This window comes from Cryptomeria japonica, unplaced genomic scaffold, assembly GCF_030272615.1.
Source record: "Cryptomeria japonica unplaced genomic scaffold, Sugi_1.0 HiC_scaffold_471, whole genome shotgun sequence".
NCBI lineage: Eukaryota > Viridiplantae > Streptophyta > Pinopsida > Cupressales > Cupressaceae > Cryptomeria > Cryptomeria japonica.
In genome coordinates, this window is record NW_026729291.1 from 15,001 (window position 1) to 29,962 (window position 14,962).

General features: G+C 59.5%; 1 non-coding gene across 1 annotated transcript; it reads left to right on the forward strand.

The window, feature by feature from the left end:
- The first annotated feature begins 12,391 nt into the window (after nt 1-12,391).
- On the forward strand, nt 12,392-12,510 carry LOC131871839 (5S ribosomal RNA). Its single transcript, XR_009370033.1, has one exon. It is a non-coding gene; the product is annotated as a 5S ribosomal RNA (ribosomal RNA).
- The last annotated feature ends 2,452 nt before the right edge of the window (nt 12,511-14,962 follow it).

Consider the following 14,962-nt stretch of genomic DNA (forward strand, 5'->3'; position numbering starts at 1 on the left):
AGGAACGTGCCAAAGATCGAGAACAATGGCAGAAATGCTAGTAACGTGCACTTCGGGACCAACGCATCACCGGAAGACAACCGCCAAACATCGAAAGAGTCGCGATGCTCCGCAACCTACGTGCAAAGCGGTCGCACACCGGGTAAGGGAGTGAGAGCCCCAAACATAGCTGGGCGAGGCGCTCACTCCGCTCTTTAATATCTCGTTAATACCGCCAAGGAAATGGCACAAGCACACACACACAAGCATCCTCGGAAGAGGACAGTTCGAGTGACAGGTCAAATCCAAGAGTTCCGAAGACTACCTCCAGGAACAATCGGGAACAAGACCGATTACAAGTCGTCGAGTCTGTTACTGGGCGAACACGAGATGCGCACAGGAAATCGATCAGCCCTCACAATGGCCCAAGGCCAGAGATCGGACTGCTACGATTTACCCCAACAATCATCGTGCCACTCTTCGCAGAGAGGTGATAGACGCCAACGAGCCCGCGCATAGCAATCGAGGTGTAAAAAGGGCGTTGAAGGCAGGAAGCCTGGACGAAAGAGGCTACGAGGTCACCTCGAAGCGGTCTAAGAATCGGGCGCACTTGGGGCGACTACCAGTGCCAACCCCTTATCCCGCGGTGCGTCCGACACACAGAAATTTCCAAGGCGGCCAAGGAGCCTCCCCGCATAGCAATCGGGGTGTGAGGTTACGGATGCAGCATTGATAGCAATCGAGGTGTGAGGCGAAGGATGCAGAAGTGAGAGCCGAGGGATGTAGCAGAGATAGCAATCGGGGTGTGTGATGCAGAAGAGATAGCAATCGAGGTGTGCGGTGGGAAGGGCCCAGCAGCCAGAATGCATGAAGCGACGGATGAAGCAGTGATGACAACCGGGCTGTGAGGAGAGGAGGGATGCAGCCAAGAAAGCAATCAGGGCTCGAGGCAAGGGATGCATCAAGGATAGCAATCATGTTGTGAGGCGAGATTCCAAAGGCTAAACGTGAGAGGCTGCAGGGTCGACTCAGAGAGGTCTATGCATGTGAGAGGCTGAAAGCAAGGTCGACTCGGAGCGGTCTATGCATCGGGCGCGCTTGGGGCGACTACCAGTGCCAACCCCTTATCCCGCGACGCGTCCGACAAAGAGAACGTTCCAAGGCGGCAGAGGAGGTTACCAGCCGAAGGATGCAGTAGCAATAACAGGTATAGTTCCGCGGCGGCCGAGAAGACTCACCGCATAGGAATCGGGATGCGAGGCGAGGGATGCGGCGGGAAGGCCCCGACGGCTAAACGGAAGAGGCTGCAGGGCCGCCTCGGAATGGTCCAAGCATCGGATGCGATTGGGACGACTACCAGTGCCAACCCCTTATCCCGCGATGCGTCCGATACACAGATAGTTCCAAGGCGGCCGAGGAGCCTCACCGCATATCAATCGGGGTGCGAGGCGAGGGATGGGGCGGGAAGGCCCCAACGGCTAGACGGAAGAGGCTTCAGGGCCACCTCGGAATGGTCCAAGCATCGGACGCGCTTGGGGCGACTGCCAGTGCCAACCCCTTATCCCGCGATGCGTCCGATACACAGATGGTTCCAAGGCGGCCGAGGAGCCTCACCGCATAGCAATCGGGGGTGCGAGGCGAGGGATGGGGCGGGAAGGCCCCAACGGCTAGACGGAAGAGGCTTCAGGGCCGCCTAGGAATGGTCCAAGCATCGGACACGCTTGGGGCGACTACCAGTGACAGCCCCCTATCCCGCGATGCGTCCGATACGAAGATGGTTCCAAGGCGGCCGAGGAGCCTCACCGCATAGCAATCGGGGTGCGAGGTGGGGGATGCGGCGAGATGGCCCCAACGGCTAGACGGAAGAGGCCACAGGGCCGCGTCGGAATAGTCCAAGCATCGGACGCGCTTGGGGCGACTACCAGTGACAACCCCTTATCCCGCGATGCGTCCAATACGAAGATAGTTCCAAGGCGGCCGAGGAGCCTCACCGCATAGCAATCGGGGTGCGAGGTGGGGGATGCGGCGAGATGGCCCCAACGGCTAGACGGAAGAGGCTGCAGGGCCGCCTCGGAATAGTCCAAGCATCGGACGCGCTTGGGGCCACTACCAGTGACAACCCCTTATCCCGCGATGCGTCCGATACGAAGATAGTTCCAAGGCGGCCGAAGAGCCTCACCGCATAGCAATCGGGGTGCGAGGTGGGGGATGCGGCGAGATGGCCCCAACGGCTAGACGGAAGAGGCCACAGGGCCGCCTCGGAATAGTCCAAGCATCGGACGCGCTTGGGGCGACTACCAGTGACAACCCCTTATCCCGCGATGCGTCCGATACGAAGATAGTTCCCAGGCGGCCGAGGAGCCTCACCGCATAGCAATCGGGGTGCGAGGCGAGGGATGCGGCGAGATGGCCCCAAAGGCTAGACGGAAGAGGCTGCAGGGCTGCCTCGGAATAGTCCAAGCATCGGACGCGCTTGGGGCGACTACCACTGCCAACCCCTTATCCCGCGATGCGTCCGATACACAGATAGTTCCGAGGCGGCCGAGGAGGTGGGGGATGCAGCGAGATGGCCCCAACGGCTAGACGGAAGAGGCTGCAGGGCCGCCTCGGAATAGTCCAAGCATCGGACGCGCTTGGGGCGACTACCAGTGACAACCCCTTATCCCGCGATGCGTCCGATACACAGATAGTTCCGAGGCGGCCAAGGAGCCTCACCGCATAGCAATCGTGGTGCGAGGTGGGGGATGCGGCGAGATGGCCCCAACGGCTAGACGGAAGAGGCTGCAGGGCCGCCTCGGAATGGTCCAAGCATCGGATGCGCTTGGGGCGACTACCACTGCCAACCCCTTATCCCGCGATGCGTCCGATACACAGATAGTTCCAAGGCGGCCGAGGAGCCTCACAGCATAGCAATCAGGGTGCGAGGCGAGGGATGCGGCGAGAAAGCCCCAACGGCTAGAGGGAAGAGGCTTCAGGTCCGCCTCGGAATGGTCCAAGCATCGGACGCGCTTGGGGCGACTACCAGTGACAACCCCTTATCCCGCGACGCGTCCGATACACAGATAGTTCCAAGGCGGCCGAGGAGCCTCACCGCATAGCAATCGGGGTGCGAGGCGAGGGATGCGGCGAGAAGGACCCAACGGCTACACGGAAGAGGCTTCGGGGCCGCCTCGGAATGGTCCAAGCATCGGACGCGCTTGGGGTGACTACCAGTGACAACCCCTTATCCCGCGACGCGTCCGATACACAGATAGTTCCAAGGCGGCCGAGGAGCCTCACCGCATAGCAATCGGGGTGCGAGGCGAGGGATGCGGCGAGAAGGACCCAACGGCTAGACGGAAGAGGCTTCGGGGCCGCCTCGGAATGGTCCAAGCATCGGACGCGCTTGGGGCGACTACCAGTGACAACCCCTTATCCCGCGACGCGTCCGATACACAGATAGTTCCAAGGCGGCCGAGGAGCCTCACCGCATAGCAATCGGGGTGCGAGGCGAGGGATGCGGCGAGAAGGACCCAACGGCTAGACGGAAGAGGCTTCGGGTCCGCCTCGGAATGGTCCAAGCATCGGACGCGCTTGGGGCGACTACCAGTGACAACCCCTTATCCCGCGACGCGTCCGATACACAGATAGTTCCAAGGCGGCCGAGGAGCCTCACCGCATAGCAATCGGGGTGCGAGGCGAGGGATGCGGCGAGAAGGACCCAACGGCTAGACGGAAGAGGCTTCGGGTCCGCCTCGGAATGGTCCAAGCATCGGACGCGCTTGGGGCGACTACCAGTGACAACCCCTTATCCCGCGACGCGTCCGATACACAGATAGTTCCAAGGCGGCCGAGGAGCCTCACCGCATAGCAATCGGGGTGCGAGGCGAGGGATGCGGCGAGAAGGACCCAACGGCTAGACGGAAGAGGCTTCGGGTCCGCCTCGGAATGGTCCAAGCATCGGACGCGCTTGGGGCGACTACCAGTGACAACCCCTTATCCCGCGACGCGTCCGATACACAGATAGTTCCGAGGCGGCCGAGGAGCCTCACCGCATAGCAATCGGGGTGCGAGGCGAAGGATGCGGCGAGAAGGACCCAACGGCTAGACGGAAGAGGCTTCGGGTCCGCCTCGGAATGGTCCAAGCATCGGACGCGCTTGGGGCGACTACCAGTGACAACCCCTTATCCCGCGACGCGTCCGATACACAGATAGTTCCAAGGCGGCCGAGGAGCCTCACCGCATAGCAATCGGGGTGCGAGGCGAGGGATGCGGCGAGAAGGACCCAACGGCTAGACGGAAGAGGCTTCAGGGCCGCCTCGGAATGGTCCAAGCATCGAACGCGCTTGGGGCGACTACCAGTGACAACCCCTTATCCCGCGACGCGTCCGATACACAGATAGTTCCGAGGCGGCCGAGGAGCCTCACCGCATAGCAATCGGGGTGCGAGGCGAGGGATGCGGCGAGAAGGACCCAACGGCTAGACGGAAGAGGCTTCAGGGCCGCCTCGGAATGGTCCAAGCATCGGACGCGCTTGGGGCGACTACCAGTGACAACCCCTTATCCCGCGACGCGTCCGATACACAGATAGTTCCGAGGCGGCCGAGGAGCCTCACCGCATAGCAATCGGGGTGCGAGGCGAGGGATGCGGCGAGAAGGACCCAACGGCTAGACGGAAGAGGCTTCAGGGCCGCCTCGGAATGGTCCAAGCATCGGACGCGCTTGGGGCGACTACCAATGACAACCCCTTATCCCGCGACGCGTCCGATACACAGATAGTTCCGAGGCGGCCGAGGAGCCTCACCGCATAGCAATCGGGGTGCGAGGCGAGGGATGCGGCGAGAAGGACCCAACGGCTAGACGGAAGAGGCTTCAGGGCCGCCTCGGAATGGTCCAAGCATCGGACGCGCTTGGGGCGACTACCAGTGACAACCCCTTATCCCGCGACGCGTCCGATACACAGATAGTTCCGAGGCGGCCGAGGAGCCTCACCGCATAGCAATCGGGGTGCGAGGCGAGGGATGCGGCGAGAAGGACCCAACGGCTAGACGGAAGAGGCTTCAGGGCCGCCTCGGAATGGTCCAAGCATCGGACGCGCTTGGGGCGACTACCGTTGCCAACCCCTTATCCCGCGATGCGTCTGATACACAGATAGTTCCGAGGCGGCCGAGGAGCCTCACCGCATAGCAATCGGGTTGCGAGGCAGATTATTGGGAAGGGAACCCCCTGGGATGCGGCTCAAGCAGTGCCCAAAGGGACTGGAATGCGGAATCACATCGAGAGACCCAAATGCTATACGAGGGCTCAAATCGAATTATCGATTTGGCCACGACATGGACGCATCGGAACGACTACCTTTGCCGAACCACTCGCAATTGCATCCATACCGAAACCAATAGACATTTCCGTTAGAGCCCTCGCATAGCATTCGGGAATCTCGCATGCCCCTCTAAATCGACCAATGCTGGCGCTCAATGAAAATCCGAGCGCTACCACCGTTCGAGCGCCAGCATTGGTCGAGTTAGAGGGGCACGGGGGAGAATGCTCCAGTCAACACCTCCCCTATATAAGTTATTTGTCCGATTCTCGCACAACCGTAGTCTGCCTCGTCGAATCAAACAACGGTCCCAGATTCCGACTTCCGTTCCGTAGAGACCCAAAAGCTAGATGGAGGCTCGCAAGAAAGAGAGTCGGCGCATAGCAATCGGGTTTCTCGAACGTTTAGGGACCGAGCTCACTTGCGGATAGGGCAAAATCCGCCAAGCAACCCAAAAGCTAGACGGGGGCTCGAATCGAATCGCCTAGGCGGCCACAACAACGACGTGTTGGATCGACTACCAGTGCCAAACCATTCAGCAAGACTAGTCTGTGTCGAGGCCGGATAGAGATTCTCAGAGAGCGCCCGCATAGCATTTAGGAGACCTGCCGCGTCCCTCACACTCGACAAATGGTGGTGCACGTTTATAAATCCGAGCGATCCCAACCCTTTCAAGCACCAACATCGGTCGAGATAGAGGGGCACGGAGGGGGCTGCGTGAGACAACACAGTCCCCTATATAAGTTATTTGTCCGATTCTCACACATCCGAAGAATGGTCATCAAATCGGACAACAGCCCAAACTTCCGACTTCCGTCCCAGAAAGCCCAAGAGCTATCTAAAACGTTCATGGCCGGAACTCGATCGCGGCTATACCAGTCCGCCAAGCAACCCAAAAGCTAGACTGGAGCTCTAGTCGAATCACCTCTGTGGCCATTGCAAGGACGTGTTGGAGCGACTACCATTGCCGAACCATTCCGCAGGTCGAGTCCATACCAAGGCCGCATAGAGATTCACGATGAGCTCCTGCATAGCAATCAGGAGACTTGCCGTGTCCATCACAATCGATAAATCCTGGTGCAAGATTTTTGCATCCGAGCGCTCCAACCAGTCGAGCACCAGCATCAATCGACATAAACGGGCACGGGGGGAGGATGCTCGAGAACACTACCTCCCCTATATAAGTTATTTGTCCGATTCTCAAGCAGCCGAAGTCTGGTCATCGAATCGGGTCAAAGACCACAACTTCCGACTTTACCCACAATGCAAGTCATCGAATCGAACATCGGCCCCCGAGTCGGACTCCATGCGTATGTCAGGTCATCGGACCCAAATTCCGCCTTCCTGCGCATGGCGGGCCATCAATATCAACTCGGTCATCGGACCCAAACTCCGCCTTTTTGCGTATGGCACGCCTTCAAATCGGTCATCGGACCCAAATTCCGCCTTCCTGTGCATGGCGGGCCATCAACATCAACTCGGTCATCGGACCCAAATTCCGCCTTTCTGCGCATGGCACGCCATCAACTCGGTCATCGGACCCAAATTCCGCCTTCCTGCGCATGGCAGGTCATCGGACACAAATTCAGACCTCGCCAATATGCCTACGTATCGAATCGGTCATCGGACCCAACTTCCGACTTCATCCATACTGTAGGGTCTTTGAGGTTGGCGCGGTGCGCTCAACCCAGGGAGTCGACCCATCGAAGCATACACCTCCCCTATATAAGCTATTTGTCCGATTCCCACACCTGTGTAGTTTGCACCTCTGACCAGGACATCGACCCCAACTTCCGAACTCGACTGCAACGACGGCACCAGCGCCTTGGTGCGCACCTTGCGACGCACAGTCCCAACATTCGCCTTCCTGCACATGGCAGGTCATCGGACCCAAATTCCGACCTCGCGAGTATGCCTACATATCGAATCGGTCATCGGACCCAACTTCCGACTTCATCCATACCGTAGGGTCTTTGAGGTTGGCGCGGTGCGCTCAACCCGGGGAGTCGACCCAACGAAGCATACACCTCCCCTATATAAGCTATTTGTCCGATTCCCACACCTGTGTAGTTTGCACCTCCGATCAAGACATCGACCCCAACTTCCGAACTCGCCTCCAACGACCGAACCAGCGCCTTGGTGCGCACCTTGCAACGCACAGTGCCAACATTCGCCTTCCTGCACGTGGCAGGTCATCGGACCCAAATTCCGACCTCGCGAGTATGCCTACATATCGAATCGGTCATCGGACCCAACTTCCGACTTCATCCATACCGTAGGGTCTTTGAGGTTGGCGCGGTGCGCTCAACCCGGGGAGTCGACCCAACGAAGCATACACCTCCCCTATATAAGCTATTTGTCCGATTCCCACACCTGTGTAGCTTGCACCTCCGATCAGGACATCGACCCCAACTTCCGAACTCGACTAAAAAGACCGCACCAGCGCCTTGGTGTGCACCTTGCAACGCACAGTGTCAACATTCGCCTTCCTGCACATGGCAGGTCATCGGACCCAAATTCCGACCTCATGAGCATACCTACTAATCGAATCGGTCATCGGACCCAACTTCCGACTTCATCCATACCGTAGGGTCTTTGAGGTTGGCGCGGTGCGCTCAACCTGGGGAGTCGACCCATCGAAGCATACACCTCCCCTATATAAGCTATTTGTCCGATTCCGACACCTGTGTAGTTTGCACCTCCGCTCAGGACATCGACCCCAACTTCCGAACTCGCCTGCAACGACCGAACCAGCGCCTTGGTGCGCACCAAAAGTGCGCACTTTTGGAGGGCACTTTTCTGCGCTCCAAAGGTGCGCACTTTTGGAGGGCACTTTTTGGAGGGCACTTTTCTGCGCTCCAAAGGTGCGCACTTTTGGAGGGCACTTTTTGGAGGGCACTTTTCTGCGCTCCAAAGGTGCGCACTTTTGGAGGGCACTTTTTGGAGGGCACTTTTCTGCGCTCCAAAGGTGCGCACTTTTGGAGGGCACTTTTTGGAGGGCACTTTTCTGCGCTCCAAAGGTGCGCACTTTTGGAGGGCACTTTTTGGAGGGCACTTTTCTGCGCTCCAAAGGTGCGCACTTTTGGAGGGCACTTTTTGGAGGGCACTTTTCTGCGCTCCAAAGGTGCGCACTTTTGGAGGGCACTTTTTGGAGGGCACTTTTCTGCGCTCCAAAGGTGCGCACTTTTGGAGGGCACTTTTTGGAGGGCACTTTTCTGCGCTCCAAAGGTGCGCACTTTTGGAGGGCACTTTTTGGAGGGCACTTTTCTGCGCTCCAAAGGTGCGCACTTTTGGAGGGCACTTTTTGGAGGGCACTTTTCTGCGCTCCAAAGGTGCGCACTTTTGGAGGGCACTTTTGTGCACTCCAAAGGTGCGCACTTTTGGAGGGCACTTTTCCTGTGCTCCAAAGGTGCACACCTAGGTGAGCACCTTCGACCACACCTTGTAGCACACCAAACTCTGACTTTCGACTTCATCCGCAATGCAGGGTCTTTGAGGTTGGCGCAATGCGCACAACCAGGGGAGTCGACCCATCAAACCCAACACCTCCCCTATATAAGCTATTTGTCTGATTCTCATACATGCGTAGCCTGCAGGAGCAATTAGGACATCGACCCCAACTTTCGGCTTCTAAACGAAAACAAGGTCTTTGAGGTTGGTGTAATGCGAACAACTAGGGGAGTCAACCCATCAAACCCAACACCTCCCCTATATAAGCTATTTGTCTGATTCTCATACATGTGTAGTCTACAGGAGCAATTAGGACATCGACCCCAACTTTTGACTTCTTAACGAAAACAAGGTCTTTGAGGTTGACGTAATGCGCACAACCAGGGGAGTCGACCCATCAAACCCAACACCTCCCCTATATAAGCTATTTGTCCGATTCTCATACATGTGTAGCCTGCAGGAGCCATTAGGACATTGACCCCAACTTTTGACTTCTTAACGAAAACAAGGTCTTTGAGGTTGGCGTAATGCGCACAACCAAGGGAGTTGACCCATCAAACCCAACACCTCCCCTATATAAGCTATTTGTCTGATTCTCATACATGTGTAGCCTGCAACAACGATTAGGACATCCACCCCAACTTCTGAATTCGTCTGCGTTGACCGCACCAAAGGTGCACGCCTTGGTGCTCACCAAAATCCGACTTCCGACTTCTTCTGCTATGCGGGGTCTTTGAGGTTGGCGCAGTGCGCACAACCAGGGGAGTCAACCCACCGAATGCAACACCTCCCCTATATAAGCTATTTGTCTGATTCTCATACATGCGTAGACTGCAGCAATGATTAGGACATCCACCCCAACTTTTGACTTCTTAAACAAGACAGGGTCTTTGAAGTTGGTGCAGTGCACACAACCAGGGGAGTCGACCCATCAAACGCAACACCTCCCCTATATAAAGCTATTTGTCCGATTCTCATACGTGTAGTCTGCAGCAGCGATTAGGACATCGACCCCAACTTCCGAATTCGTTTGCATTGACCGCACCAAAGGTGCACGCCTTGGTGTGCACCCTGGAGTGCACTTTGGTGCTCACCTCGGTGCACACTTTGGTGTGCACCTCGGTGTGCACCAAAGGTGCGCACCTTGGAGCGCACCAAAGGTGTACACTTTGGAGCGCACCACATAGGGTCTTTGAGAGGTTGGCGCAGTGCGCACACCAAGGTGGGTGTTGAGGTGCATGCCGAGGTGGGTGGGTGCTAGGGTGCGCTCCATGGTGGGTGCCAGGGTGGGTGCGTGCTAGGGTGGATTCCAAAGAGGGTCATAGGGTGGGTGCCAAGGTGGGTTGGTGATATAGTGGGTTCAAAGGTGGGTACTAGGGTGGGTTCCAAGGTGGGTCACAAGTTGGGTGCCAGGATGCGTGGGTGTTAGGTTGGGTGCCAAGGTGGGCTCCTGCGTGGGTGGGTGCTAGGGTGGGTTTCAAGGTGGACGCGAGGGCGGGTGCCAAGGTGGGTAACAAGTTGGGTGTTAGGATGGGTGAGTGCTAGAGTGGGTGCCAAGGTGGGTGGGTGCTAAGGTGGATGCCAAGGTGGTTCACAGGGTGGGTGGGTTCTAGGGTGAGTTCCAAGGTGGGTCACAGGTTCAGTGCTAGGGTGGGTGTCAAGGCGGGTGTCGAGGTGCCTGGGTGCTAGGGTGTGGATGCCAATGTGGGTCATAGGGTGGGTACTAGGGTGGGCTGCAATGTGGGTGCCAAGGTGGGTAACATGCTCGGTGGGTTCTAAATTGGGTGCCAGGGTGGGTGTGCACCCACCTTGCCCGAGGTGGGTGCCAAGGTGCCAGTGTGGGTGGGTGCTAAGGTGGATGCCAAGGTGGGTGAGAAGGTGGGTGATAGGTTGAGTGGTAGGATGGGTGGGTGCCAAGATGGGTCACAGGGTGGGTGCAAGGGTGGGTAGGTGCTAGGGTTGGTGTCAGGGTGGGTGGGTGCTAGGTTGGGTTCCAAGGTGGGTGCGAGGGTGAGTGTCAAGGTGGGTCACAGGTTAGGTGCTAGGATGGGTGAGTGCTAGGGTGCAAAGGTGCCAGGGTGGGTGCTAGGATGGGTCGATGCTAGGGTGAGTGGCAAGGTGGGTCCACAAGTGTCAAGGTGGGTGCCGAGGTGGGTGCCAAGTCGGCGACTGCTATGGTGGATGCCAAGGTGGGTCACGGGGTGGGTGCCAAGTTGCTAGGTTGGGTTCCAAGGTGGGTGCCAACGTGGGTGCTAGGGTGCGTGGGTTAAAGGGTGTGTCACAACGTGGGTGCCAGGATGGGTGCGCACCCACACTGGCCAAGACGGGTGCGGGTGCAAGGTTGGGTTCCAAGCCCGGTCACAGGCTGGGTGCTAGGATGGGTGGGTGCCAAGGTGGGCACCAGGGTGGGTGCACCCACCCTGGCCAAGGTGGGTCACGGGGTGGGTCCTAGGGTGGGTAACGGGGTGGGTACTAAGGTGCGTGCCAAGGTGGGTCATAGGGTGGGTGCCAAGGTGGGCACCAGGGTGGGTGTGCACCAACCCTAGCCAGGGTAGGTCACGGGGTGGTTGTCGGGGTGGGCGTCAAGGAGCCAAGGTGGGTGGCAAGTAGCCAAGTTGCGTGCCAAGGTGGGTGTCGGGGTGGGTGCCAAGGATCCAAGGTGGGTGCCAAGGAACCAAGGTGGGTGTCTGGGTGGGTGCCGAGGTGGGAGCCAGGGTGGGTCCCAAGGTGAGTGCAAAGGTGGGTGCCAGGGTCAAGGTGAGTGCCAATGTGGGTTCCAAGGTGCCAGGGTCAGGGTGAGTGCCAATGTGGGTTCAAAGGTGCTAAGTTGGGTGCGAGGTTGGGTGCGAGGGTGGGTGGGTGCCAAGGTGTGCTAGGTGGAAGCCCGGGTGGGTCGGCATCCCATGGGTGTCGAGTTGGGTGCCTGATGGGTGCTTCTTGTCAAGTTTTAGTCGTCGGGACTCATTTCGAGCCTTAGAGGTCGTTTCTTGTCCGGTTGCCCTGTCTTCGACCTGGGAACCCAATTTTGGTCCTCGGGTCCCATTTTTTTTTGTCTCGCATCCCACTTTTGGCCTGTGGCCTTTTCGGGGTCGATTCTCGTTTTGGGCATCAGAGCATGTTTCTTCTCCTAAAACCCAATATTTGTTTATTAAGTCTCGGAACACATTTTTGTTCTCGTGGACCCATCATGGGTCTTGGAACGCATTTGTGGTCCTTGGGTCCCATTTTGCATCCCGAAACTTGTGTTTTGGTGCTTGATCCCTATTTTGGGTGCCCACCTTGCACCAAGTGCGCACCCGGGGCAAACCGAGCGCCTTGGTGCACCGGGGCAAGATCGAGCGTGCACCCGAGGCGCCCCGAACATGCACCAAGGTGCACTCGGCCCACATGTGAGCGCAGGTCGTTGCGCCCGAGGTGGTGTGTGGGCACCGCGTTGCAGACGGGACACTGCACGCACACGACGCCCCCTACAGGTGCACGCACGTAGGCCGGGCCGGGTGCACACCCGACGCCCTAGCAAGGTGCGCGCACCCGGGCAGGGCTCACACTTGGCGAACGGGGCGCACTTCGCGAGGGAGGGTGTGCACCTCGACGGGGGTGGGTGGCCGGGGTGGATTCGCACGTGGGTCGCGGTTTGCTAAGTACACACTGCGACAAGCTCATAACGGGTGCGATCATACCAGCGTTAGTGCACCGGATCCCATCAGAACTCCGCAGTTAAGCGCGCTTGGGCCGGAGTAGTACTGGGATGGGTGACCTCCCGGGAAGTCCCGGTGTTGCACCCTTTTTTAGTTTTTCGCCGGGCATCGCAATGCTATTTGAATAAACCTTTTGCCCGTTTGCGTTCTCGTCGGGGCCGGGCCGGGCCGGGGTGCGCTGCCCGCACTACCGCGCGCGCGGGGGGCGACACCGAGCGCGCACCCGAGGCGCCCCGAGCACACAGGCCACGGTGCAACCCGGGCGTTGTGCGCGCACCCCGGTGCGCCCGAGGTGCTGCGCGCGCACCCAGGTGAAATCGGTGTGCACCTCGGCCAGTGCGCGCTCGGTCGAGTCGCGCACGTTGGCCAAGGTGCACGGTGATGTTTCTTACTCTAAGGTTCCGCACCAGACGCCCGGGACAGGTGAGCGAAGCTGGGCGGGGCCGGGTGCGCGGCCGGGGCAGGTGCACGCAGCTGGAGAGAGCTTTGGAGCACACTTCGGAGCGCACCAATGATGCGCTCCATTCAAAAGTTTCCTGAAAAGGCAAAAAAAGTTGAGATTATAGAATTTCCCACTTGAGAGATTGTAAAAAAAAAAAATTTAAAATGAAGGAAACGCGGGTGCCAAGGTGTGCGCAGCCCAGCCAAGGTGTGCGCACCAAGGCGCCCACCCTGGCGAAGGTGCACGCAAGGTGCGCACCCGAGGCAAACCGGACAATTAACCCAACTTTCGACTTCGCGCGCACCTTGGAGCGCACTTCGGAGCGCTCCTTGGTGCGCACCAATCTTGGGCACCTCGGAGTGCACCATGGCGCCCACCAAGGTGCGCACCCGGGGCAAACCGAGCTCCGACTTCGTGCGCACCTTGGAGCGCACGAAAGGTGCGCACCATGGCGCCCACCAAGGTGCGCAGCCCAGCCAAGGCGTGCGCATCAAGGTGCGCACCCTGGCGAAGGTGCGCACCCGGGGCAAACCGAGCTCCGACTTCGTGCGCACCTTGGAGCGCACAAAAGGTGCGCAACCCAGCCAAGGTGTGCGCACCCCGGTCAAACCGAGCTCCGAATCGTGCGCACCAGAGGTGCACGCCATCGTGCGCACCTTGGAGCACACTTCGGAGCCCTCCTTGGTGCGCGCCGATGTTGCGCACCTCGGAGCGCACCCGGGGAAAACAATGCAATTAACCCGACTTTCGACTTCGTGGGCACCTCGGAGCGCTCTCGGGTTCGCACCTCGGAGCACACCGAGGTGCGCACCTTTGATGCGCTGCCTTCACCAATTTCCAGAAAAGGCAAGAAAACATTGAGAAGGTGTGCGCACCGAGGTGCCCACCCTGGCGAAGGTGCACGCGAGGTGCGCACCCGGGGCAAACCGGGCTCCGACTTCGTGCACGCCGCACCTTGGAGCACACTTCGGAGCGCTCCTTGGTGCGCACCAGGGCGCGCAACCCAGCCGAGGTGCCCACCCCGGCGAAGGTGCACGCGAGGTGCGCACCCGGGGCAAACCGGGCTCCGACTTCGTGCACGCCATGGTGCCCACCGCGGCGAAGGTGCACGCGAGGTGCGCACCCGGGGCAAACCGGGCTCCGACTTCGTGCACGCCGCACCTTGGAGCACACTTCGGAGCGCTCCTTGGTGCGCACCATGGTGCCCACCAGGGCGCGCAACCCCGCCGAAGGTGCACGCGAGGTGCGCACCCGGGGCAAACCGGGCTCCGACTTCGTGCACGCCGCACCTTGGAGCACACTTCGGAGCGCTCCTTGGTGCGCACCATGGTGCCCACCAGGGCGCGCAACCCCGCCGAAGGTGCACGCGAGGTGCGCACCCGGGGCAAACCGGGCTCCGACTTCGTGCACGCCATGGTGCGCACCGCGGCGAAGGTGCGCACCCGGGGCAAACCGGGCTCCGACTTCGTGCACGCCGCACCTTGGAGCACACTTCGGAGCGCTCCTTGGTGCGCACCAGGGCGCGCAACCCAGCCGAGGTGCCCACCCCGGCGAAGGTGCACGCGAGGTGCGTACCCGGGGCAAACCGGGCTCCGACTTCGTGCACGCCGCACCTTGGAGCACACTTCGGAGCGCTCCTTGGTGCGCACCATGGTGCCCACCAGGCCGCGCAACCCAGCCAAGGTGTGTGCACCAAGGTGCACGCGAGGTGCGCACCCGGGGCAAACCGGGGTCCGACTTCGTGCACGCCGCACCTTGGAGCACACATCGGGGCGCTCCCGGGTTCGCACCGGCGTTGCGCACCGTGGTGGGCACCTCGGAGCACACCAAGGTGGGCAGCGAGGTGCGCACCTTTGATGCGATGCCTTCACTAATTTCCATAAAAGGCAAAAAAAAAACGAGATTTTAAAATTTCCGTTTTGAAAGATAGTGAGAAAAAGGGAATGCTGGTGCCATCTTGAGCCCGCCCTGGTGCGCAGCCCAGCCAAGGTGTGCGCACCAAGGTGCCCACCCTGGCGAAGGTGCGCGCCCGGGCAATTAATCCAACTTCCAACTTCGCGCGCGCCAGGGTGGGAGCGCACCCAACAACCGGGCCTG